The sequence below is a fragment of the Myxocyprinus asiaticus genome, chromosome 25 (assembly GCF_019703515.2).
Source record: "Myxocyprinus asiaticus isolate MX2 ecotype Aquarium Trade chromosome 25, UBuf_Myxa_2, whole genome shotgun sequence".
Taxonomy (NCBI): Eukaryota; Metazoa; Chordata; class Actinopteri; order Cypriniformes; family Catostomidae; genus Myxocyprinus; species Myxocyprinus asiaticus.
In genome coordinates, this window is record NC_059368.1 from 9753333 (window position 1) to 9765347 (window position 12015).

Consider the following 12015-nt stretch of genomic DNA (forward strand, 5'->3'; position numbering starts at 1 on the left):
TTATATATAAGTTCTGAATAAAAACAGGTTAGTGTTACATAATGAACTGATATTTTATATCATTTTTTTTTTATACTGTGTTGATCTTGGATCTGAATGCATTTGATAGGCGAACTTAATGCCCTTTTTTATGAGCCAAATTTCTACGCAGAAGCAAGAAAGGCCCAATTCAAACAGCCTACAAAGCAGTAATGCATTTACTCTACAAACATTGTCTAACTGACAACACATCCCTTTTATCAGGAGGCAATATAAGAGTATATGATTGGAAAACTAGACTGCTTCAGCGATTCTGGGCTGTCGGTGCTACCCATCAGTTTTTGTCTATTAAAAACATAACCTGTTGATTACACAAATTCTGCATAAGGTAAATAATGGTACAGAAATCCTTCAGAATATGAGCGGCATATTCCAGTGCTGATATTGCTTGTATGTGTGTTAATATGAGCTCAACATATTGCCTCCCTCTGAGTCTGGGTATTTTTTTTATCTTATGCATTACCTGCGAGACATACTTCAATCCCCCTCTGCAATCAGCGTCTCTGATTCAATTGTGAAGAGAAGCCCCTCCAACTTGGATATACCAGTTCTCTGATTACAAGCCCGTACAGGACTAACTCTCCCACGGTTTCCATTTTCATACACAGAAATCTAATTTATTGCTTTTTTTTTTTTTTTTTAGACATCATAAATTCAAAACTGACCCTGTTTACTTTCTTAATACCTTTTCTTATTGTTGTTGTGCATGATTCATCAAATTAAATGTTTGCTTTCATAATCTCTTATCAAAAATGACAGTTCTGGGTGGTTGCTAGGGTGTTCCTAGGTAATTGCTAGGGTATTATGTGTTGCTTACTGGCCCAAGACAAAGAACTCATCCCCAATCTATTTTTACTATTCTGGTCCTTCCTTCATTTTAAGACTATGTGATTTTTTTCCCCACCAGTTTTATAATCTGCCAGGCAAAAATCTAATTAGGAAAGAAAAAAGTTAGCCTCATCCTTTTGTTTATAAAAACACATAAAATCTTATTAACACATGTAATGTTTACATCTTGTGGCTGTACTTTTGAAACATGGTGGGGAAGATTCACTAAACAGTTGTGGCACTGTTGTGCGTGGTATTTCAGTGCAACAACCTGCGTCTTATTCACTAACCACCCGCAATCTGTTTAAGCAGGCACAATCAGCAGTGAAATTGTACTGTGTTTTGAGTATTTAAATGAAGTCATTGTCATTCCTTACCACGCCAACACGCCTCCTTTCTATGCAAATTAGGCTCATGTAGATTCAACCGATCATTTCAGCAGTAATTAATCAAATAATCATCAAATGACAAAGAAGAGCGTTATAACCTGGCATATATCCATATGTGATGTGTCATCAAGTGCATGTTCTGCATGTTTAAGAGATGATCCAGGTGTCAGGATCAAAGTGATGCTGTACAGTCCCAGCAGGGTTTGTCAAATACGGTGGTCTGCGGCATCCTCTGCTATGTAGTGCTCAGAATCGGATCACAAGATCAGAATTGTGTGCGTAAATTGCATTCAGTAGCGATTTTGTGGGCGCATTTGTGCTGTTGCCTGATCTGCATCATGAATATTCCTTCCTTTAAAATTTAAGATTAGAGGTTTGTTAAAATCTTTAATCCTTAATGGATGAATAATGGTATGGCAGTAGTGATGCTTGCCTATTCTGTTTCACTTGAAAATGCATCACTTTGCACAAGTTAAATGCACTGCTAATGCTGTTTGATGTTGTCTTTAAATCAAAGGCAATATTTCCTTTATTATTATTTTTTTTTTCCTTCACCTGTACTTCTTGTCTTTATGACTCAGTAGTTGTATTCATTAATTGTTGGATCTGTGTAATTTTGTACATCTTATTGAACATTTAGTGAACCTTTTGTTCTTCAATAAAAAAAAAATCCAGTTTTAGCACAATGTGTGGACTTTTCAGATGACCCCTTGGGGTCAGTGGGAGAAGCACGGTAAAATCGGGAGTGTTGGCAGGTATGCATTTGTGAACAATATGTTTTGATAATGACAGTGTGCTTTTTGCACATATAAAGTAGCTTTAAGGTGCAGCGTGACTGCTGCTGTACATGAAAGCATTTCCTTGCAGGACCAGTATACCTTATCAGCTATGATGTCAGGGGGTCAGTAACTTGTCTCTTAAAGAGGTGTAACAGAGCGCATGCTAGCATCGGCTCCATTCGTCCTGTTATTTATAGTCCTTTCTCTGTTCAGACTGATGCTCCTGCAGAGATATTAAAGCGAGTAGCGGAGCCAGATGAGGAGCCTGGTGGGAGCTTTTAGTGGCTTTGTGGTGCCCCTTCTCCAGAGAGCAGACCAGGAACTGCTATTCCCTTATTGATGGTCACATTCTACTGGAAGTGTCATGTGTATTTTGTTTATTCATGTTTTTCATGTCTTTTATATTGAAAAGTTTATTTCCTGTTTCATGTGTCCCTAGTCAGATGATGTCCTGTTTTTCCTCCATGTTCATGTGTCTTGTTATCAGATCAAAATCAAATCACTTTTATTGTCACACAACCATATACACAAGTGCAATAGTGTGTGAAATTCTTGGGTGCAGTTCTGAGCAACATAGTAGTCGCGACAGTGATGAGACATATACCAATTTACAATAAACTTCAGATTTACACAACACAATTTAAAATCTAATATACACAATTACACACAACACAATATACAAATAATAACATACAATGTACAGTATACAATACACAATATAGAATAGACATTATACAATAAAAAAATAGTATATAGTATATATAAAATGTACAGTAGGTTGTATTGTACTGTATTGACATTCAGGCTGTCGGTTGATAGTCAGTTGCCAGTGTGTTGTTAAGAGAGAATATAATTTATGACATTCCAGTGTGAGATAGTAAGATTAATAATGTGCAGTGCTGATGTATATTGATCGTGAGAGATCAAGAGTTCAAAAGTCTGATTGCTTGGGGGAAGAAGCTGTCATGAAGTCGGCTGGTGCGGGTCCTGATGCTGCGATACCGCCTGCCTGATGGTAGCAGTGAGAGCAGCCCATGGCTCGGGTGGCTGGAGTCTCTGATGATCCTCCAAGCTTTTTTCACACACCGCCTGGTATATATATCCTGGAGGGAGGGAACCTCACCGCCGATGATGTGTCTGGCAGTTCGCACCACCCTTTGCAGGGCTTTGCGGTTGTGAGCAGCGCTATTGCTGTACCAGGCGGAGATGCAGCCAGTCAGGATGCTCTCTACAGTGCTTGTGTAGAACCGTGTGAGGATGTGGCGGTTCATTCCAAACTTCCTCAGCCGTCTCAGGAAGAAGAGGTGCTGATGAGCCTTCTTCACAATGGCCTCAGTGTGGACAGACCATGTGAGTTCCACAGTGATGTGGACACCCAGGAACTTGAAGCTGCTGACTCTCTCCAATTGTGCTCCATTGATGGTGATGGGGCTGTGTTCTCTTTCTCTTCTCCTGAAGTCCACCACAAGCTACTTTGTCTTACTGACGTTGAGGGAGAGGTTGTGATCCTGACACCAGCATGTCAGATTTTGCACCTCCTCTCTGTAGGCTGTTTCATCATTGTCAGTGATCAGACCTACCACCGTTGTAACATCAGCAAACTTAATGACGGCATTGGAGCTGTGTGTTGCCACACAGTCATGTGTGTACAAGGAATACAAGAGTGGGCTGAGAACACAGCCCTGTGGGGCTCCAGTGTTGAGGGTCAGTGATGAGGAGATGTTACTGCCCATTCTAACCACCTGGCATCTGCTTGACAGGAAGTCCAGGATCCAGCTGCACAGCGAGCTGTTTAAGCCCAGAACCCGGAGTTTCTCATCAAGCTTGGAGGGCACATTGGTGTTGAATGCTGAGCTGTAGTCTACAAACAGCATTCTCACATAAGTGTTTCTTTTTTCCAGGTGGGAGAGAGCAGTATGTTTTGTAGATGCAATGGCATCATCAGTGGATCAGTTGTTGCGGTAAGCAAACTGCAATGGGTCCAGTGATGGAGGCAGCACAGAGCAGATGTAATCTCTGATTAGTCTCTCAAAGCATTTGCTGATGATGGGGGACAGAGCAACAGGATGCCAGTCATTTAAGCAAGTGATTTTGGATTGCTTTGGTACAGGCACAATGGTGGACGTTTTAAAGCATGTGGGGACTGCAGACAAAGAGAGGGAAAGGTTGAAAATGTCCATAAAAAACACCAGCCATTTGGTTCGCCCATGCTCTGATGACGTGGCCTGGAATGCCATCTGGACCCACGGCTTTATGGATATTCACCCGTCGGAAGGATCGGGTTACATCCGCTACAGAGACGGAGAGTGAACTAACCTCTGTAGCTTCGGCCGCGAGAGCTCTCTCCGCAAGGTCGGTGTTATTTCCCTCGAAACGAGCATAAAAAGTATTTAGCTCATCCGGGAGAGAGGCAGTGGTGTTCACGGTGGAGTTTTAATTCCCTTTAAAGTCCGTGATGATATTAATTTCCTGCCACATGCTTCTAGAGTTGGTGGTGTTGAACTGTCCTTCAATTTTGTTCCTGTACTGACGTTTTGCTGCTCTGATAATTTTTTGGAGGGCATAACTGGCTTGTTTATGCTCCTCCGCATTCCCAGAATTAAAAGCGGAGGTCCACGCATCAAGTGCCGCGCTAACATCGCTATTAATCCAAGGTTTCTGGTTCGGGTAGATCCGTATTGTTTTGGTCGGAACAACATCCTCCACACACTTTCTGATGAAACACATTATGCTATCAGCGTAAAGCTCGATGTCATCATAAGAGGCGGACCGGAACATCTCCCAGTCCACGTGATCAAAACAGTCTTGTAGCGTAGAGTTTGATTGGTCTGACCAGCACTGGATCATTCTGAGGGCGGGTGCTTCCTGTTTCAGTTTCTGCCTGAAAGCGGGCAGAAGCAGAACGGAAGAGTGGTCCGATTTGCCAAATGGTGGGCGGGGGAGGGATTTGTAGCCATCCCGGTAGGGAGAGTAGCAATGGTCCTAAACCCGGTCCCCTCGTGTGTTGAAACTGATGTGTTGGTGGTATTTTGGTGCGATTTTAGATTGGCTTTGTTAAAGTCCCCGGTCACAATGAACGTGGCCTCAGGGTGCGCGGTTTCCTGCTTGCTTATAATCCCATACAGTTCCTTGAGTGCCCAGTCTGTGTCGGCTTGTGGCGGGATGTACACAGCAGTGATAATGACCGCTGTGAATTCCCTCGGTAGCCAGAATGGTCGACACAGAAGCATGAGAAATTCCAGATCAGGAGAGCAGAAAGACTTGATAGAATGTACATTCCTCTGATCACACCAGGATTTGTTGATCATAAAACATACACCACCACCTCTGCTTTTACATGAGAGGTCTTTCGCTCTGTCCGGTCGGTGCACAGAGAATCCCACGGGTTTGATGGCTGAGTCTGGAATCTCCGCAGACATCCAAGTTTCTGTAAGGAAGTTAATGTAGCAGTCCCTCGTCTCTCGTTGGAAAGAGATCCGTGCTCTCAGCTCACAGAGCTTGTTGTCCAGAGACTGAAAAGTTGCCAGTAGAATACTGGGTAGCGGGGGTCGATTTGCGCTACGTCTTACTCTGATGAGAACGCCGGCTCTATTTCCCCTTTTCCTTCTGTGTTTCCACGGCCGGGCTGCCCAGACAAAGGGCTCCGCTAGCGTGTTTGTAAACAGCGGGTCGGCATTGAGGAATTTGAAGTCCGGTTTACGGTGTGTAATTGCAGATACAATATCCAAAAGTGTTTGTCTGTCGTAGACAATAAGGCAGACAACATCCAAGACAAAAAACAAACTTGTAATTGTAAACAAAACAAACGAAAAAACTACAATGTTGTGTTGGGGCTCGCAACGCAGCAGCCATACTCGGCGCCATTTTACACTCAAAGTGTGAAACTGTTTCACACTGAACTTATCCTGTTATCAGTTCTGTTTGTTCATTGGTTATTTTTGTCATGTGTTCTCCCATGTCCATGTATTTAAGCCCTCATGTTTTCCCATTGTGCTTTGTCAGGTATTGTTGATGTAATGTTGGTTCATAGTCTAGCCATGCCATGTTAAGTCAAGTCAAGTTTATGTCATAGTCAAGTCAAATTCATGTTTATGTTTTATTTATGTTTGGATCTACTGTTTTGGATTTCACGTTTGGATTAAATTGCACTTGGGTTTTTCATTTCATCATCATCATCTTTATCATTGTCAGCGCCAGCAGCCACTCGTTACAGAATACCTGACCTCCCATAATGAACCCAGCAAACCAGCTCCTCCGCCTACATCAGGGGAATCATCCCCTGGAGGACTACTTGGAGGACTTCTGCACTCTGGCCTGCCTGGTGGACTTTAATGAGGTAGCCCTCCGGGCAGGTCCGAGTGAGCCAGCTTCCTCCCTGAGCCTGACTCGGTATATTGACCTTGCCCTTCTAATGAGTGGTTCACCATTCACTGTGGGGGAGGCGGACGACGGGCCAGTGTCCCACGTCATGGCCGCCGAGCCAGAGTTTCACGTCATGGCCGCCGAGCCAGAGTTTCACGTCATGGCCACCAAGCCAGAGTTCCTCGTCATGGTCGCTGAGCTAGCGCCATCTTTTGCCCCGGATCCTCAGCTTTCTTCATGCCATGTCAGAGCAATTCCTCAGCCTTCTCCATGCCATGTCACAGCAATGCCTCAGCCTGCTCCATGCCATGTCACAGCCACGCCTGAGCCTGCTCCATACCACATCACAGCTATGCCTGAGCCTGCTCCATGCCACGTCACAGCCATGCCTGAGCCTGCTCCATGCCACGTCACAGCCACGCCTGAGCCTGCTCCATGCCACATCATAGCCACGCCTGAGCCTGCTCCATGCCACGTCACAGCCACACCTGAGCCTGCTCCATGCCACGTCACAGCCATGCCTGAGTCTGTTCTACACCATGTCATGGCCACATCTGAGCAGTTGGACCTGGAGATGGTTCCCGCCCTTGTACCCACCCTTAGTTCTCCTGAGCAGGCAAGGGGAACTTTCAACCCTCCGACCCCGCCTGGACCCTCCGAGCCCTGGACTCCGCCTTGGCCTGTCGGTCACTCGACATTGCCTCAGCTCTGCATTCCCTCGGCTCCACTGCGGTCCTTCAGCCTGTCAGCTTTGCCGGGGTCCCTCATCCCTATGGCTCCTCCTTGGTCTGTTGGTCACCTGGCTCCACCTTGGCTCTCTGATCCTCTGGCTGTGCCTCATCCCTCTGATCCGTCAGCTCCACCGGGGACCTCCTTCCCTAAGGCTCCGCCTTGGTCCTCAGTCCCACCAGCTCCCTTCAGTCTTCCAATCCCCCTTGCTCCTCCGAGCCTCCAGCACCGCCTTGGTCCTCCCTGCCATCGGCTCCACCCTAGCGCTTCGAGTCTTCGGCTACTCTCCGGGCACCAAGTTCTATGGTGTCACCCTTCAAGTCTCTCATGGCTCCGCTTTCCATGGCTCCGCCCCTCAAGTCTCTCACAACCCCACCTTCCACAGCTCCACCCCTCGAGCCCCACCATCCATTGACTCTGCCCTGGTCCCATGCCCCACGCTATGCCTTTCAAGTTACACCTCAAGACCCCCCTAGCTCCCTACAGAACTTTGGAATATTATGCCATGTTTTATGTGTTTTGTTCAGGTGTTGGGGAGTCGGGAGCTGCCCCTTAGTTGGGGAAATATGTCATGTGTATTTTGTTGATTCATGTTTTTCATGTCTTTTATTTTGAAAAGTTTATTTCCTGTTTCATGTCATGTGTCCCTAGTCAGGTGATGTCCTGTTTTCCCTCCATGTTCATGTGTTTTGTTATCCTGTTATCAGTTCTGTTTGTTCATTGGTTATCTTTGTCATGTGTTCTCCCATGTCCATGTATTTAAGCTCTCATGTTTTCCCATTGTGCTTTGTCAGGTATTGTTGATATAATGTTGGTTCATAGTCTAGTCATGCCATGTTAAGTCAAGTCAAGTTTATGTCATAGTCAAGTCAAGTTCATGTTTATGTTTTATTTACATTTGGATTTGTACTGTTTTGGATTTCACGTTTGGATTAAATTGCACTTGGGTTCTTCATTTCATCATCATCATCTTTATCATTGTCAGCGCCAGCAGCCACTCGATACAGAAAAAAGCCATGTGCAGTTTGGGGGCTGGGCTATAGGGCCACATACTGTAGGTACACTTAAGAAAAAATCTCTAGTTTGTCCCTGTATTTAAAAGTATATAGTATGCATACTTCCCTGGTACACAGTATGCAAAAAACAGTATGCCAAATGTATAAGTTATCATAATTTTTTTGCAGATCTCTCTATTTTAGATATTCCATGATCATGGGAACCCTGATACTATGAGAGTACAGGAATTTGAACACAGTCTGTCCTTGTTTCCCAGTCTTTTACTCGTAATTACAGAGAGAATCCCAAAGCTGCCGAGGTGTTTTATAATGACTTCACACATGCTATGTAATTAGGCATGTGTGTTGATGAAACAGATTTTAGCTTGGCGCTGTGTAAATGACAGTATTGAAGCACACCTGCTTCCCAAGAGAGATTTTTACTCTCCCTGTGTGAACGTCAAGGATTTTGCTTCAGTTTTTAAGTTAAAGGAATTGTTCACCCAAAAATGCAAATTACTATAAATTCTTCTATCTGCCCAGTAGGTGTTGATATGCACAAAGAATGTGAATCGCCAAAAAAACAAAAAAAGAAGAAGAATGTGAAAGTTAAAATGGAGATTTATAGGGAAAAAGGACTTAAATATTGATTGTTTTCTCACCCACACCTATCATAGTGCTTCTGAAGACATGGATTTAACCACTGGAGTCGTATGGATTACATTTATGCTGCCTTTATATGCTTTTTGAACCTCAAAGTTCTATCCACCATTCACTTGCATTGAATGGACCTACAGAGATGAGATATTCTTCTAAATACCTTTATTTGTGTTCTGCAGAAGACAGAAAGTCATACACATCTGGGATGGCATGAGGGTGAGTACACGATGAGGAAATGTTCATTTTTGGGTGAACTAACCCTTTAACCATTAGTTACAATGCAGAACCTACCACGAGGAAGTACCTTTTCAGACTTCAGTTTGAACATCCACGCTGCTCTTAAAAGAGGTCTTATTTGTTCAGACACCATATGGTGTAGATTAAGCTTATTTAGAATTATGAAAATCATATCAATTATCCTAATTTTCCCCATTTTTTACATTTTTGTCATCCAAACTCTTTACAGCATTTGCACTATGATTCATACACATGCATATACTTTTGTTGAATATTTTGGACTCTGAAGCCACACTTAAAAATACATCAGTTTAATTGAATACACAACAAAAAACAACAACAACAACAAAAATGGCTGTAAATAAATACTGCTTGATCTTTTCTCAGAACTGAATTTTTGCAATTACTTTAAACCATCTGTATGCATAGTTTAAAATCAAATTGTAAACCTAAAATCTTTGGTATCTTGGAAAATCTAAGCACAGTTTAAGACTTTACTGAGATATCTTCTGAAACTCTAGAAGAAACACATGTAAGATTACTTCTTTTTCTCAAGAGAAATCTGAGAAGCAGAAGACTTAAGCAAACATCTCCATTTGCTTTAATCTCATTGCTGTTAGGAGAAACAATTGAGAAATTATAAACATCTCATTTGTGATTTATCTTTCATATGGGAAATTACTTTGGTGCATGGTGGCAAGGTTACAAAAGACACTTTCAAATGAGTACTAAGAAATATCATTAGGGGCTGTCAGATATTATGTAGCAAACTGTTATTGCGTGTTCAATAATGCTTAGTCTTCTAAACACAGAAAGTGTTACAGTAGGCCAATGTAAGGAGAAATGCATTTTGCCAGGATCAATATGACAATGAATGAATTAAGCCCTCTCTGAAGCATTGAAAGGGACAAGACATAAGTGTGTGTCAGCAGAAGTGCTGAGCCGAGTCCCACCACTGGCTGCTGAAACTATTCCTCACACACTCCACCGTTCTTAAGGAGTGTAAAACAATATAGAGACTTGAAGTTTATTGCTAGCATTTTGTTCATGGTTTCCCAATGGGGATTCACAGTTTGGGTCGGTCCTTGAACCCACAAATCTGAGACAAGCTCACAAGTTTATTGCTCCGAAGTTTTGCTTTTTCAGTTTTTCAGCTAAAAATCAAAAGATATTGTGGAGTGAAAGCATGCTTTTTTTTTCTTTTTTTTTTTCTGTGAAATATAAAATTTTTGGACACAAGTGTTACACAGTGTTCTAATCAGGTGCAAGGCAATAAGGTGACAAGCAATTTTAAAAGCAGAGTTATTCCATGGCATGTTAACCTGAGTTTTTTGTCCTAACCAGCCACAGCTGTTTAAAGCAATGAGTTACAGGGCAAGTTGTTGCTAACTTTGTGTCTGTTTTTGTCATTTTGATTTGGGTAGCCCCACCCCACTGAAATCTCATTAGTCCAAAATTGCGCTCCACATAGCTGTATATCAATAGAGCACAACAGTGCCCACCCACTTTTTCAGCCACCTTTGTCTGAAGTATTTTTTTTTATTTATCAGGATTTCATTCAAATCCTTATAAAAGAGTTCTGAGCCATGAGCCAAACTAATTAGCTCCAAGTTGAATCACAAGACTGCAAACTTTGATTTGAAGCAAACAAGTATTTGAAAATCAGACAAAAGGGCAAAGGTTAAAGAGGGTTCATGAGGGAATGAATTACAGTCCTATGAAGCATTGCAAATGACGTAATCCAATTAAAAACAATGGGAAAAAATTAATTATTGATTTACAGTAGTTGATTTTGAGTATTGAAACAATATAACGTATATCAGATATATACAAATACTGTATATACAAATATATAAGTTGTTTGTGTTGGTAGATTGACAAAAACAATTTTGGTTGTGTTTTTTTTTTAAATTTATTTTTTAAGTTAAAATAGCGCAGAAGCATATACCATTGATTAACAACCTCTGAGTTCACGGTAAGGTCTAAACAAGTTACAAGTTATTACTCAAAATGAATTTGCCTATAGAGAAAATGATCAAATTATCAAAGAGGTTCACAATAACTGTAATTATGTTGTGTCACACAGCGTTTTCAGAATTATTGAGCACAGTTTCTGTAGGATGCGCCTGTGATTTCATCAAGGATACAATTAAATTAGCTTAATCATAAAAGCTTCAAAAGCATTTATCAAATCTATGAGATCTGTCATTCCTCAGGCGGTTAATCATCAAGAGCTGTATCTGCATTGAAACTAACGTTTTAGTCTCTGCACTTTTTTATGGAAAAAGAAGACTTTAGATACTCATTCATAATGTGTTTTCTCTGCAAGCATCTTTGTGTGCATCAACATCTCAGTGTAGAAATTCATAACTGGAACTACAGTAGAAATATGTGTCAGTGCTGTTCTGCTAACTCACACAGTGCATTTCTTTATATTTAAGACCCTCCCCAAATACACACGGAGGAAAATAAAAAGTGCTCAGCTCTCACTTCTGTCTGGATGCAAAGACAATATTTTCAGTCATCCCCGCAGGCTCCCAGATACATAATGATCGCCTTTGTTCCCCACAAATCGGGGTGTAGAAAAATTGACTTGTTCATTATTTTCTCCTAAAGCGAATAAGTGGCTCTTTGATTGGTTAACTATGGAGACAACCATTTTCTCTCTCTCTGTGTCCTTCTCACTTCATCTAACAGACAAGAAGACAATTGATCAGCAGATTTTCTTGTCTTGTCTTTCGTTAAAACGCAGTAATTTAACAGCACACAAATTGTCCAAGTAATAATTTATTATCTCATATTTATTAATGAAAATAACCTAGGAGGTTAAGTCGATTCAGTAAAATTTAGATGGATGTGGCTTGTTGAAATGCCTTTGATGTGAACTACATTAATGACAGCTCAACACAGACACAGACACATACACAGATAATTATGTGTATTACAGAGGAGTCATCCGGGAGAGAACACTGTCATTTTCCTGCTAGCCAACCTGTT

At 41.9% G+C, this 12015-nt stretch overlaps 1 protein-coding gene across 1 annotated transcript in view; it reads left to right on the top strand.

Annotated features, from left to right (window-relative positions):
• Nucleotides 1-12015, top strand: part of LOC127416076 (sodium/potassium-transporting ATPase subunit beta-1-interacting protein 2-like) — a 271196-nt gene that overhangs the window by 206250 nt on the left and 52931 nt on the right. The window lies entirely within an intron of this gene.